Raw genomic sequence first — 20,197 nt, 5'->3', positions numbered from 1 at the left:
CGCCATTTCTTTTCAGCGCTTAACTCGCAGATTTGGAACTTCTGCTCCTGCCACATTTCAGCTGGCCAACCCTGCTCAGACGAAATGTCTACATCTTCCCCTTCAGCAACGGGGACGAGGCCCAGATGACTGTGCTTCCGCATGCTTAGCAGGAGCAGACAATAGGCTTTTTACAAACCGCCATTGTGCACTGGCTCAGAGAGTGTCAGAATGCACCTATGTCAGAAAGGGCCCTTGGATCTCAGCCGTGCCCTCCATTGCTCTAGAGGTGGAAGGCACAAAGCACTGCCTCCATCCTTCAATTGGAGACAAGCCAGCAACTGTCCTGCTTCCAGCTCTTTAGGAAGCTGGGAAAGCACTCGCATTGCACAGTGCTCTTACAGCGTCCTGGGAACGTCTCATACAAAGGCAGCTGAACACCGTGTCTTTTCAGCCCTTAACTCACCAATCTGCAACATCTGCTTCTGCCGCATTTCCACCTTGCCAACCCGGCTCAGACGAAATGCCTACATCTTCCCCTGAAGCGACTGTGCTGATTCCCAAAGGATTGAGCATCCACATGCTTCGGAGGCGATAACCTGCATGCCTTTTTCCAACCACCATTTTACACTGCTTAGAGAGCGTCGGAAAGCAGCTATGTCAGAAAGGCCCCTTTGCTCTCAGCCATGCCCTCCATTGCTCTCGAGGTGGAACGCACAAGGCACTGGTTCTGGATCCACCCCTCAATGGGAGACAAACCACATCTTGGCCTGCTTCCAGCTCTTTTGGAAGTGGAGAAAAAACTCCCTTTCCACTTTGCTCTTACAGCGTCCTGTGAACATCTCATACAAAGGAGGCTGAACGCCGTTTATTTTCAGCACTTCACTCGCCAGTCTGGGACATCTGCATCCTGCACGTTTCCACCTTGACAACCCGGCTCAGACGAAATGCCTACATCCTCCCCTTGAGCAATGGGGATGAGGCCCATAGGATTGTGGTTCCACATGCTGAGGAGGAGAGAGACAATAGGCTTTTAACTAACCACGAAGTGCAACGGTTGGGAGGGTGTCAGAAAGCACCAATGGCAGAAAGACCCCTTTACTCTCAGCCGCGCCCTCCATTGCTGTAGAGGTGGAAGGCACAAAGCACTGCCTCCATCCTTCAATGGGAGACAAGCCATAAACTGTCTTGCCTCCGGCTCTTTAGGAAGCTGGGAAAGAACTCGCTTTCCACAGTGCTGTTAGCGCATACGAGCAAACTCTCATACCGAGGCAGCTCAAACGCCATTTCTTCCCAGTGCTTACCTGGCCGCTTTAGGACTTCCGCTTCTGCCACAGTTCCACCTTGCCAACCCGCCTCAGACGAAATGTCTACATCTTCCCCTTCAGCAACGGGGACGAGGCCCAGATGACTGTGCTTCCGCATGCTTAGCAGGAGCAGACAATAGGCTTTTTACAAACCGCCATTGTGCACTGGCTCAGAGAGTGTCAGAATGCACCTATGTCAGAAAGGGCCCTTTGCTCTCAGCCGTGCCCACCATTGCTCTAGAGGTGGAAGGCACAAAGCACGGCCTCCATCCTTCAATTGGAGACAAGCCATAAACTGTCTTGCCTCCAGCTCTTTAGGAAGCTGACAAACAACTCGCTTTCCACAGTCCTGTTACAGCATACGAGGAAACTCTCATACCGAGGCAGCTCAAACGCCATTTCTTCCCTGTGCTTAATGGCCACTTTAGGACTTCCGCTGCTGCCACAGTTCCACCTTGCCAACCCGCCTCAGACGAAATGCCTACATCTTCCCCTTAAGCAACGGGGGCGAAGCACACATGATTGTGCTGCCACATGCATAGCAGGAGCAGACAATAGGCTTTTTACAAACCGCCATTGTGCACTCGGTCAGAGAGTGTCAGAATGCACCTATGTCAGAAAGGGCCCTTTGCTCTCAGCCGTGCCCTCCACTGCTCTAGAGGTGGAAGGCACAAAGCACTGCCTCCATCCTTCAATTGGAGACAAGCCATAAACTGTCTTGCCTCCAGCTCTTTAGGAAGCTGACAAACAACTCGCTTTCCACAGTCCTGTTACAGCAGACCGGGGAACTTCTCATACCAAGGCAGCTCAAATGGCATTTCTTCCCAGCCCTTAACTCGCAGCTGTAGGACTCCTGCTTCTGCCGCAATTCCACCTTGCCAACCCGGCTCAGACAAAATGCCTACATCTTCCCCTGAAGCAACTGGGCTGAGTCCCAAATGATTGAGCTTCCACGTGCTTAGGAGGCGATAGACTGCACGCCTTTTTGCAACAACCATTGTGCACTTCTGGAGAGAGTGTCGGAAAGCAGCTATGTCAGAAAGACCCCTTTGCTCTCAGCCGTGCCCTTCATTGCTCTAGACGTGGAATGCACAATGCACTGGCTCCCCCCATCAAGCGGCGACAAGCCACAGACCATCTTCCTTCCATCTCTTTAGGAAGCTGAGCAAGAACTCGCTTTCAACAGTGCTCTTTCTGTGTCCTGGCAACATCTCATACAAAGGCAGCTGATACGCCATTTCTTTTCAGCGCTTAACTCGCATATTTGGAACTTCTGCTCCTGCCACATTTCAGCTGGCCAACCCTGCTCAGACGAAATGTCTACATCTTCCCCTTCAGCAACGGGGACGAGGCCCAGATGACTGTGCTTCCGCATGCTTAGCAGGAGCAGACAATAGGCTTTTTACAAACCGCCATTGTGCACTGGGTCAGAGAGCGTCAGAATGCACCTATGTCAGAAAGGGCCCTTGGATCTCAGCCGTGCCCTCCATTGCTCTAGAGGTGGAAGGCACAAAGCACTGCCTCCATCCTTCAATTGGAGACAAGCCAGCAACTGTCCTGCTTCCAGCTCTTTAGGAAGCTGGGAAAGCACTCGCATTGCACAGTGCTCTTACAGCGTCCTGGGAACGTCTCATACAAAGGCAGCTGAACACCGTGTCTTTTCAGCCCTTAACTCACCAATCTGCAACAGCTGCTTCTGCCGCATTTCCACCTTGCCAAGCTGGCTCAGACGAAATGCCTGCATCTTCCCCTGAAGCGACTGTGCTGATTCCCAAATGATTGAGCATCCACATGCTTAGGTGGCGATAAACTGCATGCCATTTTCCAACCACCATTTTACACAGCTTAGAGAGCGTCGGAAAGCAGCTATGTCAGAAAGGCCCCTTTGCTCTCAGCCATGCCCTCCATTGCTCTCGAGGTGGAAGGCACAAGGCACTGGTTCTGGATCCACCCCTCAATGGGAGACAAACCACATCTTGGCCTGCTTCCAGCTCTTTAGGATGTGGAGAAAAAACTCCCTTTCCACAGTGCTCTTACAGCGTCCTGGGAACATCTCATACAAAGGAGGCTGAACGCCGTTTCTTTTCAGCACTTCACTCCCCAGTCTGGGACATCTGCATCCTGCACGTTTCCACCTTGCCAAACCGGCTCAGACGAAATGCCTACATCTTCCCCTTGAGCAATGGGGATGAGGCCCATAGGATTGTGGTTCCACATGCTGAGGAGGAGAGAGACAATAGGCTTTTAACTAACCACGAAGTGCAACGGTTGGGTGAGTGTCTGAAAGCACCAATGGCAGAAAGACCCCTTTACTCTCAGCCGCGCCCTCCATTGCTGTAGAGCTGGAAGGCACAAAGCACTGCCTCCATCCTTCAATGGGAGACAAGCCATAAACTGTCTTGCCTCCAGCTCTTTAGGAACCTGGGAAAGAACTCACTTTCCACAGTGCTGTTACAGCATACGAGGAAACTCTCCTACCGAGGCAGCTCAAACGCCATTTCTTCCCAGTGCTTAACTGGCCGCTTTAGGACTTCCGCTTCTGCCACAGTTCCACCTTGCCAACCTGGCTCAGACGAAATGCCTACATCTTCCCCTTAAGCAACGGGGGCGAAGCCCACATGATTGTGCTGCCACATGCTTAGCAGGAGCAGACAATAGGCTTTTTACAAACCACCATTGTGCACTGGGTCAGAGAGTGTCAGAATGCACCTATGTCAGAAAGGGCCCTTTGCTCTCAGCCGTGCCCTCCACTGCTCTAGAGGTGGAAGGCACAAAGCACTGCCTCCATCCTTCAATTGGAGACAAGCCATAAACTGTCTTGCCTCCAGGTCTTTAGGAAGCTGACAAACAACTCGCTTTCCACAGTCCTGTTACAGCAGACCGGGGAACTTCTCATACCAAGGCAGCTCAAATGGCATTTCTTCCCAGCCCTTAACTCGCAGCTGTAGGACTCCTGCTTCTGCCGCAATTCCACCTTGCCAACCCCGCTCAGACAAAATGCCTACATCTTCCCCTGAAGCAACTGGGCTGAGTCCCAAATGATTGAGCTTCCACGTGCTTAGGAGGCGATAGACTGCACGCCTTTTTGCAACAACCATTGTGCACTTCTGGAGAGAGTGTCGGAAAGCAGCTATGTCAGAAAGACCCCTTTGCTCTCAGCCGTGCCCTTCATTGCTCTAGACGTGGAATGCACAATGCACTGGCTCCCCCCATCAAGCGGCGACAAGCCACAGACCATCTTCCTTCCATCTCTTTAGGAAGCTGAGCAAGAACTCGCTTTCAACAGTGCTCTTTCTGTGTCCTGGCAACATCTCATACAAAGGCAGCTGATATGCCATTTCTTTTCAGCGCTTAACTCGCAGATTTGGAACTTCTGCTCCTCCCACATTTCCACCTGGCCAACCCGGCTCAGACGAAATGTCTACATCTTCCCCTTCAGCAACGGGGACGAGGCCCAGATGACTGTGCTTCCGCATGCTTAGCAGGAGCAGACAATAGGCTTTTTACAAACCGCCATTGTGCACTGGCTCAGAGAGTGTCAGAATGCACCTAAGTCAGAAATGGCCTTTGGATCGCAGCCGTGCCCTCCATTTCTCTAGAGGTAGAAGGCACAAAGCACTGCCTCCATCCTTCAATTGGAGACAAGCCAGCAACTCTCCTGCTTGCAGCTCTTTAGGAAGCTGGGAAAGCACTCACATTGCACAGTGCTCTTACAGCGTCCTGGGAACGTCTCATACAAAGGCAGCTGAACACCGTGTCTTTTCAGCCCTTAACTCACCAATCTGCAACATCTTCTTCCTCCGCATTTCCACCTTGCCAACCTGGCTCAGACGAAATGCCTACATCTTCCCCTGAAGCGACTGTGCTGATTCCCAAATGATTGAGCATACGCATGCTTAGGAGGCGATAAAATGCATGCCTTTTTCCAACCACCATTTTACACTGCTTAGAGAGCGTCGGAAAGCAGCTATGTCAGAAAGGCCCCTTTGCTCTCAGCCATGCCCTCCATTGCTCTCGAGGTGGAAGGCACAAGGCACTGGTTCTGGATCCACCCCTCAATGGGAGACAAACCACATCTTGGCCTGCTTCCAGCTCTTTAGGAAGTGGAGAAAAAACTCCCTTTCCACAGTGCTCTTACAGCGTCCTGGGAACATCTCATACAAAGGAGGCTGAACGCCGTTTCTTTTCAGCACTTCACTCGCCAGTCTGGGACATCTGCATCCTGCACGTTTCCACCTTGCCAACCCGGCTCAGACGAAATGCCTACATCTTCCCCTTGAGCAATGGGGATGAGGCCCATAGGATTGTGGTTCCACATGCTGAGGAGGAGAGAGACAATAGGCTTTTAAGTAACCACGAAGTGCAACGTTTTGGAGAGTGTCAGAAAGCACCAATGGCTGAAAGACCCCTTTACTCTCAGCCGCGCCCTCCATTGCTGTAGAGGTGGAAGGCACAAAGCACTGCCTCCATCCTTCAATGGGAGACAAGCCATAAACTGTCTTGCCTCCAGCTCTTTAGGAAGCTGGGAAAGAACTCGCTTTCCACAGTGCTGTTACAGCATACGAGGAAACTCTCATACCGAGGCAGCTCAAACGCCATTTCTTCCCTGTGCTTAACTGGCCGCTTTAGGACTTCCGCTTCTGCCACAGTTCCACCTTGCCACCCCGGCTCAGACAAAATGCCTACATCTTCCCCTTAAGCAACGGGGGCGAAGCCCACATCATTGTGTTGCCACATGCTTAGCAGGAGCAGACAATAGGCTTTTTACAAACCGCCATTGTGCACTGGGTCAGAGAGTGTCAGAATGCACCTATGTCAGAAAGGGCCCTTTGCTCTCAGCCGTGCCCTCCATTGCTCTAGAGGTGGAAGGCACAAAGCACTGCCTCCATCCTTCATTTGGAGACAAGCTATAAACTGTCTTGCCTCCAGCTCTTTAGCAAGCTGTCAAACAACTCGCTTTCCACAGTCCTGTTACAGCAGACCGGGGATCTTCTCATACCAAGGCAGCTCAAATGGCATTTCTTCCCAGCCCTTAACTCGCAGCTTCAGGACTCCTGCTTCTGCCGCAATTCCACCTTGCCAACCCGGCTCAGACGAAATGCCTACATCTTCCCCTGATTCAACTGGGCTGAGTCCCAAATGATTGTGCAACCATGTGTTTAGCCGGAGAGAGACAATACGCTTTTCACCAACCACAGGTTACCACTGGTGGAGAGAGTTTCAGAAAACACCTATGTCAGAAAGACCCCTTTGCTCTCAGCCGTGCCCTTCATTGCTCTAGACGCAGAATGGCCAATGCATTGGCTCCACCACTCAAGGGGTGACAAGCCACAGACCATATTTATTCCATCTCTTTAGGAAGTTGTGTACCAACTCACCTGACGCATAAAAACTAATCATGCCCCTTAGATGCCAGAAAACCCCAGGAGACATGCCAAAAACACCCTCCACACACTCTCAAAGAACCACACATTCATGCCAGAACGAGCCAACAGGCACAGCAGACGCACCCCCGTTGCATGCCAGAACCACCTGTAACCACCTGCTGAACACAGTGCAACAACAATTCTGACACTGCAGAACCATCTCTTCCACATGCCAGCTGCGCACAACAGACACGACAGAACCAGATCCCAACGCGGCACAACAACATGCCAGACACATTGGAAACACCTAATGGATATGCCGCAAACGGGTTCCAGAAACAGTGAAACCACCTGTGGAGTATGTCAGAACTGGGGGCCAGAAATGCCACCAACACCTCTCTAACAAGCCAGAGCCACGAGCCCAAAAAGCAGGAAAGACCTGCTGGACATGCCAAAATAACCTGCTGGTGATGCCAGAACCACTTGGTGGACACCCAGGAATCACCTGCCAGTCATGCCTGAAGCACATCGCAGACGTGCCAGAACCACATTCCAGACATGCCAGAAACACCTCCGGGACAGACCGTAACCACCTGCCCAACAAGCTGGAACCACCTCTCAGACGTACCAGAACCACTTGCCGGACAAGCTGGAAACATGTACTGCACAGACTGGAACCACGTGCTGAGCACGCCGGAACCACCTGCCAGACACGCCAAAATCACCTTCCGGCTACGCCAGAACCACTTTGAATACAAGCCGGAATAATGTTTTGGGCATGACGGCACAACCTCTCAGACGTGCCAGAACCTCGTGCTGGACACCCCAGAACCACCTGCCGGACAGACCGAAACCACCTGCCGGACACGCCAGAACAAGCGGCTCGACTCGCCGGAACCACCGCCGGACATGCAAAATCACCTGCCGGCTATGCCAGAACCACTTGGCGAACACTCTGCAATCACCTGCCGGGCATGCCGGAACCACTTCTCAGACATGCCAGAACCACATGCCAATGACACCGAAAGTACCTGCCGAGCACGCCGGAACCACCTGCTCGACTCACCAGAAGCACCTGATGGAGACGCAAAAATCACCTGCCGGTTATGCCACAACCAGTTGGTGAACACTTCGGAATCACCTGCCGGGCTTGCTGGAACCACCTGCCGGTCACGCCAAAATAACCTGCCAACTACGCCCGAAGCACTTGGCGGACGCTCCGGAAACACCTGTCGGGGCGGCCGGAACCAACTCTCAGATGTGCCAGAACCATGTGCCTGAGATGCCGGAACCACACCCCGAACAGACCGAAACCACCTGCCAGACCCACCTGAACCACCGGGTGAGCACCCCGGAACCACCTGCTCGACTCACCGGAACCACCTACCTGAGACGCCAAAATCACCTGCTGGGTATGCCAGAAGCACGTGGCTGACAGTCCGGGTTCAAATGTCGGGCATGCCGGAACCACCTGATCCATTCCCCAGAACCACCTGCCGGACATGCCGGAACCACCTCTCAGACATGCCAGAACCACATGTCAATGACACTGCTAGCACCTGCCAAGCACTGCGGAACCACCTGCTCGACTCGGTAGAGCCACCTGCCGGACACACCAGAAACACCTGCGGGGTACGCCAGAACCACTTGGAGGACTCTCCGGGATCACCTGCCGGGCATGCCGGAACCACCTCACAGACATGCTAGAAGCACATGCCAATGACACTGGAAGCACCTGCCGAGCACGGCGGAACCACCTGCTCGACTCGCCAGAGCCACCTGCCGGGCACACCAGAAACACCTGCGGGGTACGCCAGAACCACTTGGAGGACTCTCCGGGATCAACTGCCGGGCATGCCGGAACCACCTCTCAGACGTGCCAGAACCATGTGCTGGACATGCCAGAACCACCTGCCGAGTATGCCGGAACCACCTGATCCACTCCCCAGAACCACCTGCTGGACACGCCAAAATAACCTGCCGGTGATGCCAGAAACACTCGGCGGACACTCCAGAACCACCTCCAGGACAGACCGGAACAACCTGACGGACATGCCGGGACCACCTGCTTGATTCAGCAGAACCACCTGGCGGACACGCCAAAATCTCCTGCCGGCTACGCCACAACCAGTTGGTGAACACTTCGGAATCACCCGCCGGGCATGCTGGAACCACCTCTCAGAGGTGCCACAAACACATGCCGGAGACGGCGGAAGCACCTGTCGAGAATGCCGGAAGTTCCTGATCCACTCCACAGAACCACCTGCCAGACACGCCAAAATCACAGGCCGGCTATTCCAGAACCACTAGGCGGACACTCCAGAATCACCTGCCGGAGATGCCAGCACAACCTCTCAGAAGTGCCAGAAGCACATGCTGGACAGGCCGGAACCATCTCCCGGACAGACCGGAAACACAGGAAACACTCGCCGGAACCACCTGCTTGACTCACCGGTCCCACGTGCCGGACACGCCAAACTCACCTGCCGGGTATGCCAGAACCACTTGGCGGACACTCCGGAATCACCTGTCGGGCATGCCGGAACCACCTCTCAGACGTGCGAGAACCTCGTGCAGGACGTGCCAAAATCAACTGCCGGTTACGCCACAACCACTCGTCAGACACTCCGCAACCACCTCTAGGACAGACCGGAACCACCTGCCGGACACGCCAAAATCCCCTCTGGCTACGCCAGAACCAGTTGGCAGACACTCTGGAACCGCCTCCAGGACAGACCGGAACCACCTGCCGGACAGGCCGGGACCACCTGCTTGACTCGCCAGAACCTCCTGCCGGACATGCATGAATCACCAGACGGCTACGCCACAACCACTTGTCGGACACTCCGGAATCACCCTCCGGGCATTCCGGACCCACCTGCTCGACTCGCCAGAAACACCTGCCGGACACGCCAAAATCACCTGTCGGGTACGCCAGATCCACCTGGCAGACACTCCGGAATCACCTGCCGCGCATGCCGGAACCACCACTCAGACGTGCCAGAAGCACGTGCCGGACACGCCGGAAACACATACCGGACAGTCCGGAACCACCTGACAGACATGCCAGAACCCCCTGCTCGACTCGTAGGAACCACCCGCCAGACAGGCCAAAATCAACAGCTGGCTATGCAGGAACCACCTGGCGGACAGTACGGAATCACCAGCCGTGCATGCAGGAGCCACCTCTCAGACGTAACAAAACCGTGTGCCGGACACGCTGGAACCACGTCCTGGACAGTCTGGAACCACCTGCCGGACACGCCTGGACCACCTGCCGAGCACGCCAGAACCACCTGCTCGACTCGCAGGACCCACGTGCCGGACACGCCAAAATGAACTGCCAGCTACACCAGAACCACTTACCCGACACTCCGGAATCACCTGCCTGGCATGCCAGAACCACCTCTCAGACGTGCCAGGAGCACGTGCTGGACATGCCGGAACGACCTATCGGACAGAACGGAACCACCTGCCAGACACGCCGGAACCACCTGCCGAGCACACCGGAGCCACCTGCTCGACTCGACGGAACCACCTGCCGGACACGCCAATATCAACTTCTGGCTATGCCAGAACCACCTGGGGGACAGTCCGGAATCACCTGCCCTCCATGGCGGAACAACCTCTCATATGTACCAGAACCACGTGCCGGACAAGCTGGAAACACGTACTGAACAGACTGTAACCACCTGCTGGCCACGCCTGAACCACCTGCTGAGCATGACGGAACCACCTGCCGGACATGCCAAAATCACCTGCGGGCTACGCCAGAACCACTTGGAGGACTCTCCGGGATGACCTGCTGGGCATGCTGGAACCACCTCTCAGACGTGCCAGAACCACGTGGCGGACTGTCCAGAATCGCCTGTTGGGCATGTTCAACCACCTATGAGACGTACCAGAACCACGTGCCGTACATGCCGGAACCACCTACCGGACACACCGGAATCACCTTTTGGGCATGCCGGAACCACATGTCAGATGTGCCAGAAACACGTCCCGAGACTCCGGAAGCACCTGCCGAGCACGTCAGAACCACCTGCTCAACTCGCCTGAACCACCTGCACAACACGCCAAAATCACCTGCCGGCTACGCCAAAACCACTTGGTGGACTCTCCGGGATCACCGGCCGGGCATGCCAGAACCACCTCTGAGACGTACAAGAACCATGTGCCAGACACGCCGGAACCACATCCTGGACAGACTGGAACGACCTGCCGTACATGCCCGAACCTTCTGCCGAGAATGCAAGAAACACCTGCTCGGCTCCCAGGAAAATCCTACGGGGAAACTGTCATAGAAATGAAGGTCAAACGGCCTTTCTTGCCAGACCTTACCTCGCCACTTTAGAACTTCTGCTTCTGCCACAATTCCACCTTGCCAACCCGGCTCAGACGAAAGGCCTACATATTCCCCTTGAGCAATGGGGACGAGGGCCGGATGATTGTGGTTCCACATGCTGAGGAGGAGAGAGACAATATGCTTTTAACTAACCACCAAGTGCAATGGTTGGGAGAGTGTCAGAAAGCACCAATGGCAGAAAGACCCCTTTACTTTACTCTCAGCCGTGCCCTCCATTGCTCTGCAGGTGGAAGGCACAAAGCACTGTCTCCATCCTTCAATGGGAGACAAGCCATAAACTGTCTTGCCTCCAGCTCTTTAGGAAGCTCACAAACAACTCGCTTTCCACAGTCCTGTTACAGCATACCAGGAACCTCTCATACAAAGTCAGGTCAAACGCCATTTTGTCCCAGCCCTTAACTCGCAGCTTTAGGACTTCTGCTTCTGCCACAATTCCACCTTTCCAACCCGGCTCAGATGAAATGCCTAAACCTTACCCTGAAGCAACTGGGCTGTGTCCCAAATGATTGACGGTCCACGTTTTTAGGAGGCAATGGACTGCACGCCTATTTCAAACCACCATTGTGCACTGCTGGAGACAGTGTCAGAAAGCAGCTATGTCAGAAAGGCCCCTTTGCTGTCAGCCGTGCCCTCCATTGCTCTAGAGGTGAAAGGCACAAGGCACTGGCTCTGGATCCACCCCTCAATGGGAGACAAACCACATCTTGTCCTGCTTCCAGCACTTCAGGGAGTTGAGAAAAAACTCCCTTTCCACAGTGCTCTTACAGCGTCCTGGGAACATCTCATACAAAGGAGGCTGAATGCCGTTTCTTTCCAGCACTTCACTCGCCAGTCTTTAACATCTGCATCCTGCACTTTTCCACCTTGCCAACCCGGCTCAGACGAAATGCCTACATCTTCCCCTTGAGCAATGGGGACGAGGCCCGGATGATTGTGGTTCCACATGCTGAGGAGGAGACAGACAATAGGCTTTTAACCAACCGCCCATGAGCAGTGGTTGGGGTAGTGTCAGAAAGCACTAATGTCAGAAAGGCCCTTTACTCTCGGCCGTGCCCTCCATTGCTGTAGGCGTGGAATGCTCAATGCACTTGCTCCACCCCCAAGGGGTGACAAGCCACAGACCATCTTCCTTCCATCTCTTTAGGATGCTGAGTCAAACTCACCTGACGTATAAAAAGGAATCATGCCACTTATGTGCCAGAAAACCCCGGGAGACATGCCAAAACACCCTCCGCACACTCTCAAAGGGCCACACCTTCATGCCAGTAGGACCCAACAGGCATACCAGAAGCACCCACGTTGCATGCCAGAACCACCTGTAACCACCTGCCGGACACAGTGGAACAGCGTTTCTGACACTGCAGAACCATCTCTTCAACATGTCAGCTGCACACAATGATATGACGGAACAAGATTCCAAACATAGCACAACGACATGCCAGGCACATTGTAAACACCTGTTGGATATGCCACTAACAGGAGCCAGAAACACTGAAACCAGCTGAGGAGTATGAAAGAACGGGGGCCAGAAATGCCACAAGCATCTGTCTTACAAGCCAGAACCACGAGCCCAAAAGGAAGGAAAGACCTGCCGGACACACCAAAATAACCTGCCGGTGACGCCAGAACCACTTGGCGGACCCCAGTAATCACCTGCCAGGCACGCCTGAAGCACATCACAGACGTGCCAGAACCACGTGCCGGCCATGCCAGAACCAGCTCCCGGACAGACAAGAAGCACCTGCCGGACACGCCGGAACCACCTGCCACGCATGCCGGAACTACCTCTCACACATGCCAGAACCATGTGCCAATGGCCCCGGAAGCATCTGCCGAGCATGCCGGAACCACCTACTCAACTCGCCAGAACCACCTGCTGGACACGCAAATATCACCTGCCTGCTACGCCACAACCAGTTGGTGGACTCTCTGGAATCACCTGCCGGGCATGACAGAACCACCTCTCAGACGTGCCAGAACCACGTGCCGGACACGCCGGAACCACCTGCCGGACAGACCGCAACCACCTGCTGGACACTCCGGAACCACCTGCTCGACCCGCCGGAGCCACCGCCGGACATGCAAAATCACCTGCCGGCTACACCAGAACCACTTGCCGAACACTCCGGAATCACCTACCGGGGATGCCAGAACCACCTGCCGGTCATGCCAAAATCACCTGCCAACTACGCCAGAACCACTTGGCAGACACTGCGAAACACCTGTCGGGCCGGCCGGAACCACATCTCAGACGTGCCCGAACCGTGCATGAGATGCCGGAACCACACCCCGAACAGAAGGAAACCACCCGCCAGACCCGCCTGAAGCACCTCCCGAGCACGCCGGAAACACCTGCTCGACTTGCCAAAAAGAGCTGCCGGACAAGCCAAAATCACCTGCTGGGTACGCCAGAACCACCTGGCGGACACTCCGGAATCACCTGCCACGCATGCCGGAACCACCTCTCAGATGTTCCGGAAGCACGTGCCGGACACGCCGGAAACACATTCCGGACAGACCGGAACCACCTGCCAGACATTCCGGAACCACCTGCCGAGAACGCCGGAGCCACCTGCTCGATTTGCCGGAACCACCAGCCAGACAGGCCAAAATCAACATCTGGCTATGCGAGAACCACCTGGCGGACAGTCCGGAATCTCCTGCTGGGCATGCAGGAACCACCTCTCAGACGTACCAGAACCACGTGCCACACAAGCGGGAAACACGTACTGGACAGACTGGAACCACCTGCCGGCCACGCCTGAACCACCTGCCGAGCACGACAGAACCACCTGCCGGAAACGCCCAAATCACCTGCGGGCTACGCCAGAACCACTTGGAGGTCTCTCCGGGATGACATGCCGGGCATGCTGGAACCACCTCTCAGGCGTGCCAGGACCACGTGGCGGACAGTCCGGAATCACCTGTTGGGCATGCGCAACCACCTCTGAGATGTACCAGAAACACATGCCATGCACGCCGGAACCACCTACCGGACAGACCAGAATCACCTTTCGGGCATGCCGGAACCACCTGTCAGATGTGCCAGAAACACGTGCCGGAGACGCCGGAAGCACCTGCCGAGCACGGCGGAACCACCTGCTCAACTCGCCTGAACCACCTGCCGGACACGCAAAAATCACCTGCCGGCTACGCCAAAACCACTTTGTGGACTCTCTGGAATCACCTGCCGGGCATGATAGAACCACCTCTCAGACGTGCCAGAACCACGTGCCGTACACACCGCAACCACCTCCCGGACAGACCGGAACCACCTGCCGGACCTGCCTGAACCAAATGTTGAGCACGCCGGAACCACATGCTCGACTCGCTGCAACCACATGCAGGACATGGTACAATCAGCTGCCGGCTATGCCAGAAGCACTTGGTGGACACTCCGGAATCCCCTGCCGGGCATGCCAGCACAACCTCTCAGAAGTGCCAGAAGCACGTGCCAGACAGGCCAGAATCATCTCCCGGACAGACCGGAACCACAGGAAACACTCGCCGGAACCACCTGCTTGACTCACACGTCCCACCTGCCGGACATGCCAAAATCAGCTGCCGGGTACGCCAGAACCACCTGGCGGACTCTCCGGAATCACCTGCCGTGCATGCCGGAACCACCTCTCCGACGTGCTGGATGCACGTGCCGGACACGCCGGAAATACCTACCGGACAGACCGGAACCACCTGCCGAGCACGCCGCAGCCACCTTCTCGACTCGCCTGAACCACCTGCCGGACAGGCCAAAATCAACAGCTGGCTACGCGGGAACCACCTGGCGGACAGTCCGGAATCACCTGCCGGGCATGCAGGAACCACCTCTCAGACATGACAGAACCACATGCCGGACACGCTGGAACCACGTCCTGGACAGACTGGACCCACCTGCCGGACACCCCTGGACCACCCAACGAGCACGCTGGAACCACATGCTCAACTCGCAGGACCCACATGCCGGACACGCCAAAATGAACTGCAGGGTACATGAGAACCACTTACCCGACACTCTGGAATCCCCTGCCTGGCATGCCAGAACCACCTCTCAGATGTGCCAGAAGCACGTGCCGGACATGAGGGAACGACCTGCCGAGCACTCCGAAGCCACCTTCTCGACACGCCGGAACCACCTGCCGGACAGGACAAAATCAACAGATGGCTACGCGGGAACCACCTGGCAGACAGTCCGGAATCACCTGCTGGGCATGCCAGAACCACCTCTCAGACGTGCCAGAACCACGTGGGGGACAGTCTGGTATCACCTGTTTGGCATGCGCAACCACCTCTGAGACGTACCAGAACCACGTGCCATGCATGCTGGAAACACCTACCGGACAGACCGGAATCACCTTCGGCATGCCGGAATCATCTCTCAGATGTGCCAGATACACATGCCGGAGACCCCGGAAGCACCTGCCGAGCACGTCGGAACCACCTGCTCAACTCGCCTGAACCACCTGCCGGACACGCCAAAATCACCAGCCGGCTATGCCGAAACCACTTGGTGGACTCTCTGGAATCACCTGCCGGGCATGATAGAACCACGTCTCAGACGTGCCGGAACCACTTGCCGGACATGCCGAAACCACCTCCCAGACAGACCAGAACCACCTGCCGGAAGTGCCGGAACCACATGCTCGACTCGTTGGAACCACATGCCGGACATGGCAAAATCACCTGCCGGCTACGCCAGAACCACTTGGCGGACACTCCGGAATCACCTGCCGGGCATGCCAGCACAACCTCTCAGAAGTGCCAGAAGCACGTGCCGGATAGGCCGGAACCATCTCCCGGACAGACCAGAACCACAGGAAACACTCACCGGAACCACCTGCTTGACTCACCGGTCCCACCTGCCGGACACGCCAAAATCACCTGCCGGCTACACCAGAACCAATACGCGGATACTCCAGAATCACCTGAGGGCATGCCAGAACAACATCTCAGACGTGCCAGAAGCAAGTGCCGGACATGCCACCACCACCTCCAGGGCACACCGGAACTTACCGCCAAACTCGACGTAACCACCTGCTTGAATCTCCAGACCCACCTGTTAGACACGCCAAAATCACCTGCTGGCTACACCAGAACCACTTGGTGGACAAGCCGGAATCACGTGCCGGGCATGCCAGCACAACCTATCAGACGTGCAAGAACCACGTGCCGGACACGCGGGAACCACCTCCCAGACACACCAGAACCACCTGGCAGACATGCCGGAACCACATGTTCGACTCGCCGGAACCACCGCTGGACATGCAAAATCACCTGCCGGCTATGCCAGAACCACTTGGCGGACACTCAGGAATCACCTACCACGCATGCCGGAACCACCTCTCAGATGTGCCGGAAACATGTGCCGGACACGCCGGAAACACATACCGAACAGACCGGAACCACCTGCCAGAAACGCCGGAACCACCTGCCAAGCACGCCAGAGCCACCTGCTCGACTCGCCAGAACCACCTGCCAGACACATCAAAATCAACTGCTGTCTACGCCAGAACCACCAGGCGGACACTCCGGAATCACCTGCCGGACATGCAGGAACCAACTCTCAGACGTACCAGAACAACGTGCCGGACACGCTGAAACCACATACTGGCCAGAGTGGAACCACCTGCCGGACACGCCTGGACCACCTGTCGAGCACGCCGGAACCACCTGCTTGACTCACAGGACCCACATGCTGGACACATGAAATGAACTGCCGGCTACACCACAACCACTTACCGGACACTCCAGAATCACCTGCCGGGCATGCCAGTACCACCTCTCAGACGTCCCAGAAGCACGTGCCGGACATGCCGGAACGACCTACCGGACAGAACGGAACCACCTGCCAGACACGCCGGAACCACCTGCTGGACAGGCCAAAATCAACTGCTGCCTATGCCAGAACCACCTGGGGGACAGTCCGGAATCACCTGCAAGCCATGCCGGAACAACCTCTCAGACGTACCACAGCCATGTGCCGGACGAGCTGGAATCACGTACTGGACAGACTGGAACCACCTGCCGGCCACGCCTGAACCACCTGCCGAGCACGACGGAACCACATGCCAGACACGCCAAAATCACCTGCCGGCTACGCCGGAACCACTTGGAGGACTCTCCGGGATGACCTGCCGGGCATGCCGGAACCACCTCTCAGACGTGCCAGAACCACGGGGCGGACAATCTGGCATCACCTGTTGGGCATGCGCAACCACCTTGAGACGTATCAGAACCACGTGCCGTACACGCCAGAACCACCTACCGGAAAGACCCGAACCACCTGCCGGACACACTGGAACCATCTGTCGAGCACACCGGAACCACCTGCTCGACTCACCGTAACCAGATCCCTGACATGCCAAAATCACCTGCTGGGTATGCCAGAAGCACGTGGCTGACAGTCCAGGTTCAAATACCGGGCATGCCATAACCACCTGATCCACTCGCCAGAACCACCTGCCAGACACGCCCAAATCACCTGCCAGCTGCGCCAGAACCACTTGGCAGACACTCTGGAATCAGATGCCGGTCAAGCCGGAACCACCTCTCAAATGTGGAAGAACCACATACTGGAGACGCCGGAAGTACGTGTGAAGCACGCCAGAACCACCTGTGCCACTTCACAGAACCACCTGCCGGAAACGCCAAAATCACCTGCAGGCCATGCTAGAACCACTTGGCGGACACTCGGGAATCACCTGCTGGGCATGCCGGAATCACCTCTCAGACGTGCCAGCACCACGTGCCGGACACGCGGGAACCACCTACTGGAGAGAAGGGAACCACCTGCTGGACACACCGGAACCAACCGGCCGAGCACGCCAGAGCCACCTGCTCGACTAGCCGGAAACACCTGTCGGAAACGCCAAAATCACCTTCAGGCTACACCAGAACCACTTGATGGACAATACGGAATCACCTGCCAGTCATGCCGGAACCACCTCTCAGAGGTGTCAGAATGACGTGCCGTACATGCTGGACCCACCTACCGGACAGACCGGAACCACCTGCCAGACTCGCTGGAAGCACCTGCCAGCTACGTCAGAACAACTTTGTGTACAAGCCGGAATAACGTTTCGGGCATCACAGCACAACCTTTTAGGTTGTCAGAAGCACATGCTGGACACGTGGGAACCACCTCCAGGACACACCGGAACCACCTGCCGGACACGCAGGGACCACCTGCGTAACTCGTCAGAACCACCTGCCGGACACGCCAAAATCACCAGCCGGCTACGCCAGAACCACTTGTCAGACACTCCGGAATCACCTGCCGGGCATGCCGGAACCATCTCTCATACCTGCCACAACCACGTGCTGGAGAGACCGGAAGCACCTGCCGAGCTCGCCGGAAACACCTGCCGGACACGCCAAAATCACCTGCCGGCTATGCCAGAACCACGTGGCGGACAGTCCTGAATCACCTGCCGGGCATGCCGGACCCACCTCTCAGACGTACCAGAACCATGTGCCAGACATGCAAGATCCACGTCCTTAACACACAGGAACCACCTGCCGAGCACACCGTAACCACCTGCTCGACTCCCAGGACCCACCTGCTGGAAACGCCAACATCATCTGCTGGCTAGGCCAGAAGAAGTTGCCGGACATTCCGCAATCACAGGCTGGGCATGCCAGAACCACCTCTCAGACGTCCCAGAACCACACGCCCGAGGCGCCGGAAGCACCTGCCGAGCTCGGCAAAACCACCAGCTCGTCTCGCCGGAACCACCTGCCGGACACGCCAAAATCAACTTCCGGCTACACCAGAACCACTTGGTGGACAATCCAGAATCACCTCCCGGTCATGCTGAAACCACCTCTCAGAGGTGCCAGAACCATGTGCCGGACACGCCGGAACCATCTCCCGGACAGACCGGAACCACAGGAAACACTCGCTGGAACCACCTGCTTGATCACCGGTCCCACCTGCCGGACACGCCGAAATCACTTGCCCGCTACACCAGAACCACTTGGCGGACAAGCCGGAATCACGTGAAGGGCATGCCGACACAACCTCTCAGACGTGCCAGAAAATCGTGCCGGACACCCCAGAACCACCTGCCAGACACGCCGGAACCACCGGCTCGACTTGCCGGAAATACCGCCGGACATGAAAAATCAAGTACTGGCTACGCCAGAACCACATGGCGAACACTCCTGAAGCACCTGCCAAGCACGCCGGAACCACCTGCTCGACTCGCCGGAACCACCTGCCAGAGAGGCCAAAATCAACAGCTGGCTATGCCAGAACCACATGGCGGACAGTCCGGAATGTCCTGCCGGGCATGCAGGAACCCGCTCTCAGACATACCAGAACCACGTGCCGCACAAGCTGGAAACACGTACTGGACAGACTGGAACCACCTGGCGGCCACGCCTGAACCACATGCCGAGCACGACAGAACCACCTGCCGGAAATGCCCAAATCACCTGCGGGCTACGCCAGAACCACTTGGAGGACTCTCCGGGATGACCTGCCGGGCATGCTGGAAACACCTCTCAGACATGCAAGAGCCACGTGGCGGACAGTCCGGAATCACCAGTTGGGCATGCGCAACCACCTCTGAAACGTACCAGAACCATGTGCCGTACACGCCCGAACCACCTACCGGACAGATCGGAATCAGCTTTCGGGCATGCTGGAACCACCTGTCAGATGTGCCAGAAACACGTGCCGGAGACACCAGAAGCACCTGCCGAGCACGACGGAACCACCTGCTCATCTCGCCTGAACCACCTGCCGGACACGCCAAAATCACCAGCCGGCTATGCCAAAACCACTTTGTGGACTCTCTGGAATCACCTGCCGGGCATGATAGAACCACCTCTCAGACGTGCTGGAACCACATGCCGGACACGCCGGAACCACCTCCCGGACAGACCAGAACCACCTGCCGGACGTGCCTGAACCAACTGTCGAGCATGCCGGAACCACATGCTCAACTCGCTGGAAGCACATGCCGGACATGGCAAAATCCCCTGCCGGCTACGCCAGAACCTCTTGGCGGACACTCCGGAATCACCTGCCGGGCATGCCAGCACAACCTCTTCCAAGTGCCAGAAGCACGTGCCGGACAGGCCGGAACCATCTCCCGGACAGACCGGAACCACAGGAAACACTCGCCAGAACCACCTGCTTGACTCACCGGTCCACCCTGCCGGAAACACCAAGATCA

This window comes from Equus caballus, unplaced genomic scaffold (assembly GCF_041296265.1).
Source record: "Equus caballus isolate H_3958 breed thoroughbred unplaced genomic scaffold, TB-T2T haplotype2-0000440, whole genome shotgun sequence".
Taxonomy (NCBI): domain Eukaryota; kingdom Metazoa; phylum Chordata; class Mammalia; order Perissodactyla; family Equidae; genus Equus; species Equus caballus.
Note: the sequence above shows the minus strand (reverse complement) of the source record.